Raw genomic sequence first — 17789 nt, forward strand, 5'->3', positions numbered from 1 at the left:
TGATGGTAAGTGGTCACCATCACCCATAGACAATGACGCTGTAAGAAATAGTTACTATTCCCTACATCGTCAATGCGCCACCAACCTTGGGAAATAAGATGTTGTTTCCTTGTGCCTGTAGTGACACTGGCTCACTCACCCTTCAAATCGGAACACAGCAATACAGAGTACTTTTTGAACAAGACATTCGTAGATAATGTCGAAATATCGAGCTCCACCGAATAAAAATAAAAATCATGGTAAATATACCGAAATTAATAACTTTAATACAGAGTACTGTTGTTTGGCGATAGAATAACTAATAAATAGGTGGTACCTACCCAAACGGGCTTGCACAAACCCATCCCATCAAGAATTTAAAGCGAATAAATAAATAAATAAATAAATATTGGACAACATCACATACATTACTAAGCACTCGTGTCATGGAAAATCAGTAAGGAAGTAACGAAGGTACCACAAACACCCAGACCCAAGAATTTCTTAGGTCGATTCGGACGGGAATTAAACCTCAGAACAGCGTACACATAAAAACCGGTGTACTCACTACTCGACCACGAAGGTCGTCAAAAATAAAACAATTATCTAACACTACGTGTTTGGTATGAATAGATGTAATCTCACTAATGTTTATCTCCCCCTATGCCGGCGTAAACATATTAATCATTCATCGCCAAAGTTTAATTTCCTAACGAGTTTCCTTCCTTTAGCATATTATAGATGTGTTATCAGACCGATGTAGTAAAAAGTCGGATTATTAGGAAAACTTCCATTAATAAGCTGTCCTATTCGATAAAAGGTATCATAGTACAATAATCTATTCATATAATAATATAAAAATACACGGTAACACGGTATATATACAGAAATATATGTATCTTTTTAAAATTATAGTCTCTCTGTCTATTTGTTCCGGCTAATCTTTGGAACGGCTTTACCGATTTTGATGATACTTTCACTGGCAGGTAGCTGATGTAATATGGAGTAACTTAGGTTAATTTTATTTTAGAATTATATATAAACTGACCATATACTGCCCAATATACGCGCGTTGCCCTCGCGTATACCAACACGCTGCCGTCACATCGTGTGCCTCCCAGCGATATCTTAATCTAACAAAAACTTCTTAATATACAGGGTTATTGGTAATGCGACGTATTCCCGTTAGGAGGTGATAGGGTTGCCTATTTGCAATAATTTTAACCCTCATACGCATAGTGCAAAAATTAACCATTTTTGAATTATCTCGTTTTTTAGCTTTTTTCAAAATATGTCAAATATGCAAACTTCAAAAATTTAGTTAAAAAAAGTATTAATTAAAATCTTCTTTTTTCTACTGTTTTATAAAAACGATTAAATATGGATATTTTTCAATGTTTACATAAAAATTATCTGATTATATGATTGATCACACGGAATGCTAGCAGCATTTCCCCATTGAATCACAATTGAGATGGGCAAAAAACGAACCAGCCCTCCTGTCATCAGTGGGGACAATTGTATTTAATAAAATTATTCTATGTAACTGAAAAGGGACATCTGATCAATATGGTTATATGACTTCAAAAGGTTGAAAAGACCAGCTCGTGACTAAAATGAATAAAAAAATGGTTGTTGAAAATTTTACTAGTAAAATGAATTAATTATATGGTATTTATTGAACTAGATTAAAAATAATTGCTATAGAAGTTATTAGTAGTCCGTGACTTTGTTTGCGTTTTAGAGTGTTGTTATCATGTTTAGGCAAAAAACTAGCCTATGTCCTTTCTTGAAGTATCTTTTTTTATGGAATAGGTTGGCGGACGAGCATATGGGCCACCTCATGATAAGTGGTCACTACCACCCATAGACAATGACGCTGTAAGAAATAGTTACTATTCCCTACATCGTCAATGCGCCACTAACCTTGGGAACTAAGATGCTATGTCCCTTGTGCCTGTACACTGGCTCCCGCACCCTTCAAACCGGAACACAAAAAAACTGTGTACTGTGTTTAACGGTAGAATCTGATGAGTGGGTGGTACCTACCCAGGCGGGCTTGCACAAAGCCCAACCACCAAGTCTTATATATACATTAATTTTGGGGGATAAATGATCTGTCTTGTATGTAAGAAGTAAACAATATGAGGATCTCTTTACGTTGTAGGTCTAGTTGTTTACAAGTAATCGTTGAACATACATGTACATGCGTCAAACATTTAGAATATGCTGCGGTATTGTATGACAATGGAAATGAATTTTAGAATTGAATTTTGTTTGAGAATGATAATCCATTTAGGCTTCCAACAGTGTCTAATTTCGTAAATGTATGTTTGTATGACTTTGGTTCTCTGACATAGCCCACCAGATAAGTAAGCTGAAGTGGCAGTGGGCTGGCCATATTTGTTGCAGAACTGATAACCGTTGGGTCAAAAGTGTTCTAGAGTGAAGACCGCGTCTCGGCAAACGTAATGTAGGACGTACTCTGACGATTTACGCAAGGCGGCTAGGAGCTGGATGCGAATAGCCAAAAGATCAATCACAGTGGCCGGCTATTGGAGAGGCTTATGTCCAGCAGTGGACTAAAAAAGACTGTTTGTATGTTTGTTTGTCCACGAATTTCTCGTACACTTCAACCTAAGGAACAGTGTAAGTTTCATTAAAATCGGTCTAGTTTCATTATATTTTAAGTTCACTAGACTTTTCTAATTTTGAAGTCGGTTTAATTTTTTTTTATATAAATTATTTTTTAGACAGTTAATAAGGACAGAGCAAAAATTAGAGCCTCATTAAGTGACTAATAAAGGCAGTCTGACGGCCTTACGTATGGAATAATTTATTAGCGTCTGTTAATTTAATCCTAATACGCATTACATAATTAATATTTTTTCGAACGTGCTTTTCAACGTTAATAGTTACGTATTTAAATATTAACGTAGCCTAAAACCTTTTTGGATACATTTTATCCGAATATATAATAAAATTGGAGTGTCTGTTTGTAATACTAAAATAACCGCATTACACTAAATGCAAATGGATGTGGTATTGTTTAATTTGACCATCAATAAGTAAATGTAATGCTTCATTGAATAAAGGAATTTCAGTTTGAATATGTCTACAAGAAAAATTTACCAAAATAACATTTCTTTCTATGTTTTGTTCCGTCAAATCTCCGTCAAATCGATCCTGACTGGATCGATTTTGGCGGGACATTCACTGAACTGATGTAATAAGAACAAATTTAGGCTTCTTTGATTTTCGAAATAATAAAAATCCCTTGCAATTTCCAAATACTGTCCAGTGCCTCGCTTAGCCCTTGCAATTGTCACCACTCAGCTGTCACCTCGTGTGCCTTCTACCAACGACTTAATACCACAAAAGCTGCATAATACAGAAATAATAATAGTCACAAGATTGGACAAAAATGCCACATCTATTTATATTAACGAAAAATTAAAAAAGGATGTTTTGTAGAAACGGTGGCTTTATAGGTCAGGCGTATGTCTGATTAGCCAATCCTTCCAGACGAATTATCGTGGAAACCAACATAAATGAACACTTGGTTCAGTAGAAGCGAACGAACGAGATAAGTACTTATATTGTTTAATTTTTATTGCTTTTTTTAAATTTTATTTATTAAATATACATTTTATTTTATGTTCAACAGTTACTATCAAAATCAAAATAAACTTTATCCAAGTAGGCTTTTACAAGCATTTTTGAATCGTCATTTTACAATTAAGTGAAGCTACCACCGGTTCGGAAAGTAGATACTATCGAGAAGAACCGGCAAGAAACTCAGTAGTTATTCTTTTTCAACATTTAAAAAATACAAAGTCATGTTAGTTAAATACAGTTATTTAAATTAATATATCCTGCTTGGAATGGATTGGATGTATCAAAAATCCTATAGAATTTATCTGTACATCAATTGTATCGTAAATAAAACACTGTAAATACTATTTAAATAGTGTAAATACAAAATGAAACTCACTATACCATGTAACTGATAATATATGTTTTTATTTGATGCATCTATTTGTAATTGCGCACATCATATGTACGTAACATATGATTCTTAATTATTACTATTAAGTGATCAACACTGCCAACAGACAATATGAAAAATTTTAACCATTTTTTACATAGTCAATGCGCCACTAACTTGAGAACTGAGATATTATGTCTTTAGTTACAAAAATCAAAATGAAAATGAAAATATACTTTATTCAAGTAGGCTTTTACAAGCAGTTTTGAATCATCATTTAACAAGTGAAGCTACCACCGGTTCGGTTGAACTGAGAAGAACCGGCAAGAAACTCAGTTACTCAGTTACTCTTTTTCAAAATTTAAAAATGCAGTCATATTAGTTAATTACAATTATATGTGTGTGTAATTTATCCTGCCTGGAAGTCAACGAGTATTAATTCCACGCTTTTTTATAATCTGCATAATCTTGTACTGAATAATTTGCCTTCTTTACCAAAATATTTTTTACAAATGATTTAAATTTAAGAAAGGGCAAAGTTAAAAATGACTATGGAATTTACACTGACTCACTTGAGTGAGTGAGCTCAAACATGAATACAACAATACTAAATTTGGCGGTAAATATATCCGACCCAGTCGGGCCTACAAAACTCCTGACTGTTACAACCATAACATTGGTAAAATGGTCACGTCTACAAATCCGTTTATAGCAGACTGGCCGAATAAACGTAACAATATCTCAAAAAATGCTATGGATGTCACACTTGGGAATAAGATCTTGTTTCGTCACTTTCCCGTTATTTACAACCAAAGAGTGTTTTGTATTATGATGTCGCCCTCAGCAATTACGACTTACTGGCGGCCTTCTTAAAGAAAAATCATACTGGCCGAATCGAAGCAGAAAATTCATTAGTTTTTTATGTTGTCTTGGGTCTGGGTGTTTGTGATACCGTCGTTACTTCTGATTTTCCATAACACAAGTGCTTTATCTACTTACATTGAGATCAGAGTAATGTATGTGATGTTGTCCAAAAATTTAAATTTAATATTTAGATTGATCTATAGTAAATCGATGGTTCTGTTAATTCTACAGGACAGTAAAGAGATTAGGCGTGAGATCTGAACAAATTAGATCACTCGATGGTAAGAATGCACGACACTATTGTTTACTAATAAAAATAATAAGTGAATCTGACAGTCAATTTTATTTTTGTATCATGTATGAAGAAGCGCTGTTGGCTCTACTGGCCTTTCGAGCGTCACAGAACGTCGGGGCGAGTATTGGTCTCAGCCTTGAAATTTGTGCCCTAGCCCGAAAGTGACGTTCGTCCTGTTAGTGTCTCCTATGAGATCTCATCTCGGCTCTGAACATAGTCGTTGGGGTTGATAATATTTTTTATATGTAAAGTATTGCTGTTTGCCCTACTGGCCTTTATAACGTCACCGGACGTTCGGGCAAGTACTATACTCAGCCCTGTAGTCTCCTATGAGATCACACCTCGGCTCAGAACGTAGTTGGGGAGTGAATCTAAGCACTGAATGAATTTACTGACGTCACGGCCGCCTCCATGACGTCGCTAGTCTGGGTCCTCGTTTCCATCGGCGGAAAGAAAATCAAAGACATTCCTTTGAATTATATACAAAAAAATTCGCGAATCTTACCATCGCGATTTAGAAATTTCTATAACTTGACATAACGCATCCAGTAATTTTAGGTTGCAGTAATTACGTGTAAAAGATCAACTAACTGAAAAGGCTCTAAAATGGAATAACTATTGACAAGCGTCCTCTCAAATCTTTCTCACTTAAGAAAAAGCGTATCGCAAAACAATACCTTCAAACATGTATCATTTATACAAACACTCACAATATTTATTTCTAAATTAAGAAAAAGCGTATCGCAAAACAATACCTTCAAACATGTATCATTTTAAATACAAACAGTCACAATATTTGTTTCTTAATTAAGAAAAAGCGTAAACGCAAAGCAATACCTTCAAACATGTATCATTTATACAAGCAGTCGCAATATCTGTTTCTTAATTAAGAAAAAGCGTAAACGCAAAGCAATACCTTTAAACATGTATCATTTATACATTTACAACAACTTCTTACACGTACAATAAATGGCCACGGGATCTAAGACGCTAATATATCGATTAATTAACCGTACAAAGCCGAGGTCTGTGTAAATCTAATTAATTAACAACCAATCAAATCAATTGTTTAATCGTTGTATGTTAGGTATAATTGGTCCGACATATATTGTGTACTTAAGCAGATACGTCACATAGGCTGTTATATTATTAAGCATATAGACAAGGTAGACCCATATTAATAATTAATCTTACCTATTAATGAAAGCCTTCGTTAATAATAATTTCGTTTATAATCATGAGTCCACCCTTGAAACATTTTATCTTTACCCGAGATATTAGAATAAATATATATTAATTAAAGAGTCGAGATGGCCCAGTGGTTAGAACGCGTGCATCTTAACCGATGATTGCGGGTTCAAACCCAGGCAAGCACCGCCGATTGATGTGCTTAATTTTTCTTTATAATTCATCTCGTAATCAGCGGTGAAGGAAAATATCGTGAGAAAACCTGCATGTGACAAATTTCATAGAAATTCTGCCACATGTGTATTCCACCAACCCGCATTGGAGCAGCGTGGTGGAATATGTTCCAAACCTTCTCCTCAAAGGGAGAGGAGGCCTTTAGCCCAACAGTGGGAAAAATAGAGGCTGTTATGTTACTTTATTGATATATGATTTCATATTCCACCACGCTGTTCCAATGTGGATTGGTTGAATGCACATGTGCCAGAATTTCGATGAAATTAGACACATGCAGGTTTCCTCACGATATTTTCCATCACCGCCGAGCGCGAGATGAATTATAAATACAAATTAAACGCACACACACACACATTTGAACCCGCAATCATCGGTTAAGATACACGCGTTCTAACCACTGGGCCATCTCAGCTCTCTATGCCTAAATGATAGTACCTAATTCTTATGTTTTTAAATAATAATTATAAGTTCATTAATTTATTTTGTTATATCCGAATGAAAAAAGTTGAAGTTTATATTTTTATAGACAATAAGAGGCTATTTAGGAGCTGTTACTCAGAATATTTATAGATAAATAATTTCATATGTATTTACTTGGCGGTCGAGCTTGGTAAACGTATCTGGGTAGGTTACTATCAGGTATTATATCCAACAATAATATTCAATATTTTTGTGTTCTGGTTTAGAGTCAAACAAAGTGATGAAAGGAATGGTTAATTTTTCTTAAAGCGCCATTTCCTTTGGATGGTGGTGACCACGTGCCATCAGGTGGTCCATTTGCTAAATATGTTTTTAAAATCTAATCAAATAAAATCAATTTTATTCAATTAAACTTCCTAACGAAGCGTTTTTGAATTGTCGATATTTAAATACTACCACCGTTTCGGAAAAAAAAAATTAAATTTTGTACATAGGAAATTGATAATATTTCCCGGTATCTTATTACATACTAGAAGAAAATTAACTGAATCAATAGTTTTGATAATACAATTAAATAGAGTTCGCAGCCCGACTCCAAAAACAAACTCACCGCTATATCTCCTATACTGTACACCTGTATACCTACATATATACATCTTATATAACATACATATAATACTAACAACTTAAGAACTTCCTGTGAAATAATAGGTAGTAAACATTACAGTCACGCACACATATCCATTAACATTACAATTCACCTTGTCTACGTGTGTGTAAGATTGCGTCGCAATACGTTGGACATAGTTTTCCATTAGCCGTACAAATAAGCCGCAGCTTAATTTAAAAAAAGATTAAATTTTATAAGCTGACGTTTGCAATTAAGCTAGTTAATGAGAAGTTAGTAATTCAATAGGGATGGTATTATGTGTGGAACGATTCGCGAGCACTCTCCAACATGTGCTGAGTAATTAATGTTGAAATTCAGTTACCGATGTTTAATCGACTAAATTAAATGCCATTTTTCCATTTAACATACCGTTAGCTCATTGTCGTTTTTAATTTTGTCAGTTTATTTGTAGCCAAATGGATAAAATTGCTAAGTCTTATGCAATGATTTCGTATATTTTATTTGTCTTTATAACTTATCTTATGTTAAGTTGTAAAAGGAAAAATGATCAGGAAACCTCATGTAGGTTAACATTTAAGTTTGGATTTGCTATAATTTTTTCTACCAAATCGAACTTATGCAGCGTGAGGCGACCTTTATGTCTTCTGCTAAGAGGAAACGAAACTTGTGCCTAAGAGTGCATTACATGGTGACTATACTTAAAGGAAAAGTTCCAAAAAGTCTTGTAACGTCATAGAGACACGTCCACGAAGGCTCAGGCAACGCCAACAGGTCGGAGTGATACCCCTAGAGTAGTGGCAACGCCGTCTAGATGGCTGGATTACTGTCCTTGGTGTCTGATAAAAAGTGGGGTTCACGTCACGGAGTGGTCGAGCCTCGACGATCGGCAATCTGGCGGATCCCGTTGTGGTGTGACCATGTGATGGGTACAGCTGTCGGAGAAAAGTTCGGCGTTGAATCCCAGCGAACGCCCGTCAGCGACGAGGAAGCAGTCATAGTTTAGTAAGGACTTGTAATGTCGTGGAAGCAGTCGAACCTTTATATATATTGCTGTGAACCAAACGTTAGCGTGATTCAGAAAACGGTTTTGGCTCTACAAAAAAATGAGTTATAAGACGGTTATTTTATGGTACAAAGACATATAAAATTAAACAGATATCATCACTTCATCATCAACTTAGAATAGTTTGTTAAAAAGTATTATTAATAATAATTATCTCCAAAATGTTCTCTAAATGAGCATAAACTGTTTGACAGCGTATCAGGTCTGTGGCTGAACGAAGTTCGATTGTCCGTTAATAATTAATATAAGGCTTTGTAGTGCAGACAAATAGACAACTGTAAGCGTTCGTGGATTTAATTATTAGTAATAGATAATACCAAATATAATATATCTTTAATGAAAATTAAGAAAGACATTTAAATTAATTAAACTGGTACCTAAAGTAAACAATAGTAATCTCAGTAGATCAGAAGTTTTATAATCATCAAAAAATTTAACAAATCAAATCCCGACTTTAAACAAAAAAATATTTTAAAACAAATGAACATGCACTAAAAAGTAATAAAAATAATTGCGTATTCAAAATAACTTTTAGAGTCCTCCTAAGTAAAACGAGATGAAAAACATTAAACTACTTAAAGTCGATTAACGATTATTATATAACATACTTATAATTATTGTTATATACGGTTTTTCTTCTTGTTAAAATTTTTATTTATTTACAAATTATTGATAATAATTGTATATACAATAAAGTGAATTTGATAGCTTCTGTTAAATTCATAATCTGATATAATTAATAATATAGAATCAAATGACATAAAACCGTATTGGGGGCTGGACACAATATTTAAAAATATTCAGTATACAAATAACTTACCTAATGAATAACCATTGAAATACCTTATTGATAAGATAGAAAATTTGAATGTCAATTTAAAAGGTAATATATAATAATAAATATATAAAAATAATATATATGTAAGTATATTTAAAAGTAAAAAAAGGAAAGTAACAGCCTGTAAATTTCTCACTGCTGTGCTAAGGCCTCCTCTCCCATTAACGAGAGGGTTTAGAACATATTCCACCACGCTGTTCCAATGCGGGTTGGTGGAATGCACATGTGGCAGAATTTCGATGAAATTAGACACATGCAGGTTTCCTCACGATGTTTTCCTTCACCGCGGAACACGAGATGAATTATAAACACAAATTAAGCATGTATATATGTATATAGTGTAGTAGTATAATTCGTAAGTTGTTACTATAAATTTTCCGGGAACACGCCGACGACAACTGGATCAAACTGTGTCTGAAATTGAGTCTTTGTTTGCAGAAGCCTTGACCGGGCTGGCTAATCCTCGTCCGATTTAAATCCAATAAAACGTCACCATTGAACGTATGTGGGAACATACCCCTTGTTACTACAGCTTATATCTTGTAGTAGAATTTGGCTTCTATATTTCAAGCGTAGTTCTGTTCCGCTGTCAATTAAAAGTGTAAGCAAAACATCTAAAAAGCTTGGTGTATCATATCATCAGGCACGACAGAACTTCTCTTTAGGAAACGGAAAAGTGAAACGGCATTTACTAGCTGTGCGATAAAAAGAAAAATGTTTTTCAAATCAACATAATCATATTGAAATAACTAAGTATAACGATTTTCCCTCTCAAAATCCTATTTAAAATGATGATGAGAATCTCCAATACATCCAAATCTGTTCAGAAATTTAAAAGAAATATAGGTAAAATGAAACCCACAAGCATAAATGGGTTTGAAATCTAATTACACTTCTTTTTTGGACAGCCATCGTCACTTTAGAGTACTTATTATACGACTATATGGAGCCAGAGCCAAACAATATTCCGTTTAATTATTAACTATTATATTGTTCATCGTTATCTCCTACAAATTCTCTTTCCACGTAAACTATCGGCAGGCCTCGACGAGGAAATAATACGAAAGTTGCTCGTCTGTACTATCGCATCCGGCACACTCGCGTGGTATGAACACCATATTTTGTAGATATCATAAAAAATAATCGTGAAAGAAAACCGTATTATACATAGTAGTATCTTATACACTAAGGTTAATTAAACGAAAGATACGACGCTATCTCCTAGACTTTATACATTTTCAATTCTCCTTCTTTATTATATTATAGTATTAAAAATTAATCAATGACCAATCGTAGTATCAGATCATCTAGGAACGAAAATTGTTATTTATTTTACTTTTCCGCCGAAAAACAGTAAATTTTAAGTACAATTAGACACATAACTTCATGCATTGCTTGCAGATGTGCTCATAATCATCGGTTGTAATTCACGTCTCGTTACCACTGGGCTATCACCAATTTACCAACAAATTTTATGACTATTTACAAGCACGTCTGGGTAGTTACTATCGAGCAAAAAAACTAAGTATTTTTCCGGTGTTGCATCTATTTAGTGTGATTAAGCTAGTATAACATAGGCGACAAGGCTCAACCTGAGGTGTTCAAAAATCAAATTGGGTCAATAATTACTATTGGTATATTGAATAAAGGAGTTTGAGTTTGAGTTTGCAAAACAATTGATGCATTCCTCATTGAGAATGGCTGCTGTCGCCTGAATTATTTAGGATTATTTTTTAAAACAACTTCTACATTATTAGTGTAACTTGCTAGCAGACAGGATAATTGAATCACATTTTTTAGTTGAAGAAAGTATAGTTTTTTCCTTCAATTTCGATTATTTGATATTTCTTTTTAGCGAATTGCTAGACTGTAAATTTTAAACGAAGACCACTCTACCGTAGTATTTTTAGAAGTAAACTTTTTGTTCATTTTTATGCACCGCAGTTTTTAAAAGCGAAAAATATATACCTCTTTGTACGATTCGCTTTTTAAACTCAGATATTTGCTGGAAATGACATCAAATGTACACTAATATCTGTGATTACACCCATAACAATTGGATATTCAAAATCAAAAGGTACTTTATTCTAGTAGATTTTTTTTAGCAATTTTGATTAATTACCAAGAAGACTACCGCCATTTTTTTGTTTCTGACAATGTACAATATACATATCTGATGGAAATCCTTTTCGTGGATTTTTGTAGTAGTCGGACGCTCTAAAATACAATCTTTAATTATTTAATTACTTGGTGGTAGGGCTTTGTGCAAGCCCGTCTGGGTAGGTACCACCCACTCATCAGTTATTTTACCGCCAAATAACAGTACTCAGTATTGTTGTGTTCCGGTTTGAAGGGTATGTGAGCCAGTGTAATTGCGGGCACAGGGGACATAACATCTTGGTTCCCAAGGTGACACATTGACGATGTAAGGAATAGTTAATATTTCTTACAGCGTCATTGTCCATGGGTGATGGTGACCATTTACCATCAGGTGGCCCATGTGATCGTCTGCCAACATATACCATATAAAAAAAAATTATCAGCACCGGCACAATCAACGTTGTTAAACATCATAATTATGTTTGTATACTTCATATCAATTGGTTATTGTCAACTAATGTACCTGAAGAAGAAATAAAAGAATTTGTCGTTGAATTTAAATTGAAATACAGCAAATTACAGCAACTACATTGTCGTGACAACTTCGTTATTACTTAAAACTAGCTGTGCCCGCGACCTTGTACGCGTTTAAATTAAAAAATATATTGTAGCCTAAGTTACTCCCTATAATATAAGTTATCAGCCAGTGAAAGTTCCGCCAAAATCGGTCCAGCCGTTCCAGAGATTAGCCGGAAAAACAAACAGACAGAGAGACCGACAAAAATTGTAAAAAATGTTATTTTGGTGTATGTACTGTTACGTCCTTACTATTTAAATCACTCTAACTTCACAACACTTTATCTTTTTACACTACACAGTAAAAAGATAAAAGATTTTAGTTATAGTAAAAAACACTTACTACTTTGATACTATAGGAATTTATTAACCAGCACTCCTTTCTTGCTCGTGTCTAGCAAAACGAATGGCTGGTTGTCCGATTTTAATTATAAGTTTAGTTTTTAGTCAAAATAAAAACCATGTTATTAGTCAAAATAAATATTAAAACCTAAACGGAAAGAATCAATTGAAATACTACAACATTGTAAGATATAGTTCAAGCTTTATTTAAGTACCCTATTCTACCGTATTATATTTAAATGTAAATATATAAAGCCGGTAAGAGTACCGTGTATAAATACATATGCATTGAGTAAAGAGGGCTACTTTAATATTACAAACAAACACTCCAATTATATTATATGTATAGATGAGATCCATGCTTTTGTAATAAACACTCAAACTTACATTTGAAGTCAGCTTCCCACTTTTAAATAAATCTTTGTTCTGTGTTTAGAAGGTCTTTTTCTATTTGCATGCCGTGACGGAAAGGTCAAATTTATTTGTAAATTGAAAACCCATTTTCGAAAAATCAAAGAAATGTAATAAAGGTCACGGTTCAAGCTAAACTCGATTAAAAATTCTAAAGTTTGGTGTTTAGACGGAAATATGCACTAATGGTATAAACATAAAAGTACCTTTTTATCTGTCTATCTGTTGCTCATTCAAGATTCACTAAACCGAGCCTGATAACCCCAAGAAGGTGGTTTTAGATCATAGCCCTGTCAATACAAATGATAGATTTATTTCTTTATATTTTATCGAAATATGAGCGCGTTTAAAATAAAATGTCGATTAGGAAGGAATTCTACAACTTTAGTTATTTACTCTAAATATATTTCGCATTCTAGAGCGAAATTTAACGCCGTAAAGAAAACCGCAAGTTGGCGAAGAATTAGCGATGCATGTGGCCGCAACCGCAGTTGAGCAATAAAATACGAATTCTTGCTTAAAACAATATTACTACCAAAAAACAACGACATATTTGTGATAAGCACACAATACGTTCTAATTGTCTATTGAATATAGAATACTAACAAAAAACAAAGACCTGTTTTTTGATAATTACACAAAACTCTTTGCTTTTTGAATATAGAATTACAATTTTAATCAATCACTGCTTTACCTGAAAATTATATTTTGAAGATGAACTAAAAAAAAAAATGCCGTCTCTTTCTTTCCAATGTTAAATCAATTATGACAGAAGGAGACTACACGTCTTACAATTTTTTTCGTTGAGTGTTATACGCTTGAGCGAGTCCAGTGCAGGCGAATATATCGGAGGGAAGGTTTATATTTTATTGGATATAAAACCTCTTTGCCGTTATATTAGAAAATAAACGAATAAAAAAGTATATTTTTCAATACAAGATTATATAGTTATAGTAAATAGTTGCTAACAAAGCGTGAAACTAATACTTGTTGATTTACAAGCAAGATATATTATATATAACGGAGCAGCATGTCAGAGCCCGTATTTAAAAAACATGACGTTAGCATAGCTGACGTCACGAGTGTCAGAGTTTCGATCTTTAACCATCTTCGGTGGCATGAAATAAAACTCAGAAAATAATCCTCTCTGATTTATTCCAATATGAGGCGGTCCGATCGCTCCGACGGCTCGACCAAGTCTGTCGATACCGACGGGCGCATGAACTTTTATAACAAAAATAGTAGTAGTGGGTAGACTTATTCACTCAAGATAACAGTTGTTTACAAACATTAAAATATTTCAAATTTAGCATTTCACAATTCAATAAAAAATATTAATTTAACAATCAAACAGTTTTCAATTATTATTCCTGGACACGTGTTTTTCTTAAATTCGTGGTTTCGCGCAGACATATACATTTGTAATTCTATTTTCAATGATGAAAAAAAGTAAATACTGAGTTTCTTGCCGGTTCTTCTCGGAAAACTCTATATTCGGAACCGGTAGTTTTAGTTAATATAGTTTGGTTTTATATGGTATATGTTGGAGGACGAGCATATGGGCCACCTGATGGTAAGTGGTCACCATCACCCATAGACAATGACGCTGTAAGAAATATTAACTGTTGCTTATATCGTCAATGTGCCATCAACCTTGGGAACTAATATGTTATTTCCCTTGTGCCTGTAGTTACATTGCGTAACGATGATTCAAAAGTGCTTGTAAAAGCCTACTTGAATAAAGTACTATTTGAGTATTTTATTTTCCCTGTACAAAGTTACATATTATTATAGTATGTATCTGAAATAATAAAATACGATAATTATTATCATATTATAATATAATTATTTCATTATTATGATACGAAATGAGATTTCGAATTTTATTAACAAAAATAACTCTAGATTGATTAAAAATAAAAGCGTTATAACTAAATTAATCGTTGGATTAAATTTTAATCGAATACATCGAAACAGTTAGTCGAATAATAGCCATAATTGAATTTCATTTCAAAACAATGCAACATATAACAACATATATTATATGTATAATATATTTTCCGAGGGCATTATTTGTCCTTTTTCGTTAAAATCTTATATTAGATCAGTGGCGTAGCTAGGTGAGGAAGGGACCCGGTGCATAGAAAAATAATCGGGCCCTCACCTCCTCTTTCCCATTCCTCTTTAACTTATAATTACCCTTTAAAAATATGGGTACCAGATAAGAAATCTTGTGCGTAGGATCGTGTTTTTCTAGCTTTAGAGGCTTAAGGTTTAGTTTAGAGGGCCCCCTGAACTCCGGGGGCCTGGTGTAATGCACCAGGCCCTATGTTAGCTACGCCGCTGTTTTAGACCTAACAAGATATTACATGGAATAGTTCAATCTAGGTATAGATAGTTCAACTCAATTGTGCGCGTGATCCTATGTATGCGTACGCTTGTAATTATATAATTTTCATTTGTATGACAGTGACGCGTCAGTCGTCGTCCGTGTAAGACGTGTCCCTATCGTTTTTTCTTACGGGTACAGTTGTTAGCAAAAATGTCTACTTCTTCACGGAGAAAATGTTTAAGGAGCCAGGTAATTATTTATTAATTTTAAATTTAGATATAATTAATATTTATTATGATTCAATGTAGGAAAAGGATATCCTACTTAACATTCATATGTTATTGTTTTAGACTCGAGAAACCATTGCTAAGGTATACGAATATCTGAAAAAAGATGCGAAAGATATATTGGAATTAGTAAGTGATCCAGTTTGCAGTGCAAGTCCAACATTAATATCGAAATTAAATGAACATCTATGTAGCGTACGTAAAAGAACAGCAGTGGCAGTGGGGGTATCAGAGAGAACAATATATTGGCTGAAGGAAAATAATCTGACTCTAAATATAAATCTCCGCATAAAGGCCGTAAAAGACGTTTAAAGAAGTTAGAATTAGACAACTTCAACGTTGATGTTATTCGATCCACTATTCAAAATTATCATTTAGAACATCACGAGTTACCTACTTTAGCAAAGTTGAAAAGAGTGTTTCAAGAGAAACTGAATTATGATGGAAGTGTATCGACTCTGCGTACAGCTTTGTTAAAGTTGGGATATAAATGACGAAAAACTGTGGATAACCGACGTGTTATTATAGAGCGGCACGATATTCAAAAACAACGATTTACATACCTGAAAAACTTAATAAGATACCGTCAAGAAAATAGGTGTATCGTATATACAGATGAGAGCTACATCTTAACGAATCATTTGCAAAACAAAGGATGGGGTAATAAAGATGGACCACATTTAAAGAGAAACCTGTCGAAAGGACAAAAAATTATCATTGTACATGCTGGTTCAGAACAGGGTTTTATACCCAACGCACTACTGACCTACAATGCGAATAGTGTTACTGGTGATTACCACTCTAACATGAACGCAGAAAATTATGAAAAGTGGCTAAAGGAGCGTCTAGTACCAAATCTTCCACCTAAGTCTGTGATTGTGCTTGATAATGCTTCATACCATAACGTTCAAAATGACAGAGTCCCAAATTGTAATTCCAAAAAAATAGAAATGCAGAGATGGCTAACAGAAAAAAATATAGCTTTTAATCAATACATGAAAAAAATTGAACTGTATGATTTGATTAAAAACAATAAAGAAAACCATATCTGTTATAGGATTGACAACATACTTCAACCATATGACGTAAAAGTTCTTCGACTGCCACCATATCATCCTGAATTAAACCCCATAGAAAATGTGTGGGGAATTTTAAAAAATTACATTGCTTCGCATAATGTTGACCAAAATGTGATGGGCATAATGAATTTAATAAATGAACGTTTAAGTCAAATTGATGAAGGGATGTGGGGTAACACTTGTCGACATGTACAACAGAAAGAAGAAGAATACTATCGGCATTTTGACATGGAATCAGAGTTCATAATTAACGTTGGTGAGAGCAGCGAATCCGAAAATTCATTATTTGATTTTTCAAATAGCGATTCAGAATAATATTCAATAAATAGACATTAAATTACAAAAAAATATATATTATTTGTTTTAAGAACTGTACCCCCTGTCAAGCACACAAAGTCATTGTATATGTACAAGGTTTACCCACACATAGAGCCGCGCGCACAACTGAATTGAACAATTTATACTATTTCTTTTTTTAACTTTACCGTTAAATAAATTTGAATCATTTGTAAAAAAAATACATCGGTAAAAAAAGCATATTATTCAGTATAAGATTATACAGACGATAAAAAAGTTTATACAGACGATGTCAAAAATTAATACTTTTTGACATCTAAACAGGATATATACAAACTGTATTTTTAAGTGGTGAAAAACATTAACCACTGATTTCTCAGTATGTTCTTCTCGGTAGAGTCTACTTTCTGAACCGTTGGTAGCTTCACTTAATATAGTTGTTAAATAACGATTCAAAAGTGCTCGTAAAAGCCTACTTCAATAAAGTAATTATAGTTTGTGTAAATAAATAAATAAATATGAGACAGCGCCACATACACTAATCCCAATGTAAGTGGCCAAAGCACTTGTGTAATGGAAAATCAGAAGTAACGACGGTACCACCAACACCCAGAACCAAGACAACATAGAAAACTGATGATACTTTACATCGACTCGGCCGGGAATCGAACCCAGGACCTCGGAGTGGCGTACCCATGAAAATAGATGTACTATATAAACAGATGACAATGATGATGTACTATAGAAACAGATGTACCACTCGACCATGGAGGTCGTAGGTATATACAAGTATATTTTGAATTTATGATTCTTCAGTTGGATAGGCTAGTGCTTACGTGGGGAACGGGACGAGTATAAAATTAAA

Source organism: Vanessa cardui, chromosome 23 (assembly GCF_905220365.1).
Source record: "Vanessa cardui chromosome 23, ilVanCard2.1, whole genome shotgun sequence".
Lineage (NCBI taxonomy): Eukaryota > Metazoa > Arthropoda > Insecta > Lepidoptera > Nymphalidae > Vanessa > Vanessa cardui.